Source organism: Crinia signifera, chromosome 9, assembly GCF_055691185.1.
Source record: "Crinia signifera chromosome 9, ASM5569118v1, whole genome shotgun sequence".
Classification (NCBI taxonomy): Eukaryota; Metazoa; Chordata; class Amphibia; order Anura; family Myobatrachidae; genus Crinia; species Crinia signifera.
The window spans coordinates 83,787,659-83,790,023 of record NC_139225.1 but is presented as its reverse complement, the minus strand read 5'-3'; the positions used below and the strand labels follow the sequence as shown (position 1 = coordinate 83,790,023).

Below are 2,365 nucleotides of genomic sequence, written 5' to 3'. Positions count from 1 at the left end.
TCTTAGTGTGGCCCAAATCATCCACTGCTCCTTGGCTATATGTATTTAAATACCCATCAACCAATGATTTAAAATGAGCTAACATGACATCCAACAGTGCTAGGTGCAGAACCAAGCGGTGTAAGACTTCCAGAGCAAATTCTTTGAGCAAATGTGTAGACATTGGACGATCAAGCTATATAGTGGGGTTATAATTTATTAAACTGCTTGTAAGTCAGCTTGTAAGTCTTACCTAACTTGATGGAAAACACAAAGTTGCTGCAATTCTTTTGGAAGCTCCGAGCATATCTTAGTGCGGCCCAAATCATCCGTTGCTCCTTGGCTATATGTATGTAAATACCCATCAACCAATGATGTAAAATCAGCTAACATGGCATCCAACAGTGCTAGGCGCAGAGCCAAGTGGTATAAGACTTCCAGAGCCAATTCTTTCAGCAAATGTGTAGACATTGGATGATCAAGCCATATATTGGGGTTATCCTTTATTAAAGTTTGCTTGTATGTCAGGAATGAAACTTGTGAAGATGGCATGTTGAGATTTCTAGTCAAACATTCCTTAAGTGAACACATACGATTTGGAAGGAAGCCCCCAGTTTCCATGAAGAACAGGTATACATCTCCTACCTGTGTATCAAAGACATTGCAGAACCACCCCATATTGGTGGGATGAGACATCCCCCAGCCAGCGACAGTCATGGACCACATTTAGAATGCTTTTGTCTTTAAGCACCATTTGTAGCACGTTTCTGAAAACTCCAGGCCCCAACAGTAGGGCATCAAAAAGATAAACGCATCTTTTCATGGTCACCTGCAGCATGCACAACTTTCCATGGCGACACAAGTTCAGTCCCACTGCACTTAAGCTCAGGACTTTCTGGCTCTGTAGATGTCAGATTGCAGGACCAAGCATAGGATGAAACTGGTCTATCACAACACAGTCTGCATCTTCATCCTCAACTGCCCATTTAATGGCCTGTAGGATACTGTCATGCATCCCATGCGGTGCAGGTAGATCAGGCTCTCTCACTTCCCTGGCAGGTTTCCCAGCATCTTCAACGCTCTCTTGTGATAAAGTTTTATCTCTTTCATTAGCTGTATTTTCTGGCTCTTGACTTGAAGGACCAGACAATTCTTCTTGGTTCCACTTTCAGAATGGCATGCCCAAAGAGGATTTTTGTTCCAGGCGCTTCTTTCCCAGTTTCTAAATCCTTAACTTTTCTTAAAGTGATTGTACGGCTCACATCAATACTCATTGGCACGCCCTGAAAGCATCCATTGGTGGTTGTAAATTTGATATTCTTCCCAATGACCTTCGTTAGGAAGCTGGTATCAGTTACTACGTCCATGCTAAACGTGTGTTATGGGCACATAACCGAGCACAGCACACACCGCCGGTGGCAACTGCAAACAACCGCACCCTCCTAAAGACATTTTATCACAAATCCCCAAGGAGAGTAAAAGGGTGTTGGTGGTTGCGATGCCGGCTCTTCCCATCACTGTGGTGGAGGATTACTTTGGTGACAGCATCCAAGTAGACATGTCAGACAGTCCTTACCTGTACTGGCAGGACAAAAAGGCAGTTTGGAAGCCCCTGTACAAAGTCAAACTGGCTCTATTTTATCTGAGTTGTCCACCCTCCAGTGTGTACTCTGAAAAAGTTTTTTTTTGCAGCGGGGAGCCTGGTCAGTGAGTAGTGTAGAAGGTTGCTTCCGCAAAATGTGGAGAAAATGATGTTCATCAAAATTAATTGGATAAGGATGAGGATGACACCTTGACTCTATAGAGCAGGGGTAGCCAACTCCAGTCCTCGAGAGCTACCAACAGTTCATGTTTTCCAGCTCACCTCACAGGTACACAGGTGCACTCATTACTGACTAACAAGTGGAGCTAATTACTTCACTGTGATTCTGTGAGGAGACCTGGAAAATGTTAACTGTTGGTAGCTCTCGAGGACTGGAGTTGGCTACCCCTGCTATAGAGCCAGTTTGGGCAGGGAGAGATGACTTGCTTCTTTTCTTGTGGGACCCAAACAAACCAATCATTTCAGCCATAGTCGTGTGGCAGACCCTGTCGCTGAAATAATTGGTTTGTTAAAGTGTGCATGTCCTATTTACGCAACATAAGGGTGGCTGGGACAATTCCATCTTGCACTTTTTTTTTGCAATGATGTGCTTTTTGGGGCCTAGTTTTTCAAACAGCCATCCTGTCTACTGCTGCAGTGCCACTCCTAGATGAGCCAAAGGGTTTTTCTTTGCTGAGCTTAATTGAAAAATTAGTTGTTTTTTTAAAAATTTATAAAATTTACTTGTTATATTCTAATAAATGGAATAATCATGCTTATTTACTAAAAGACATGGCATACAAA

General features: G+C 43.1%; 1 pseudogene; it reads right to left on the bottom strand.

The window, feature by feature from the left end:
* Positions 1 to 228: 228 nt before the first annotated feature.
* Positions 229 to 1,346, bottom strand: LOC146036882 (piRNA biogenesis protein EXD1 pseudogene; annotated as a pseudogene).
* Between the last annotated feature and the right edge of the window lie 1,019 nt (positions 1,347 to 2,365).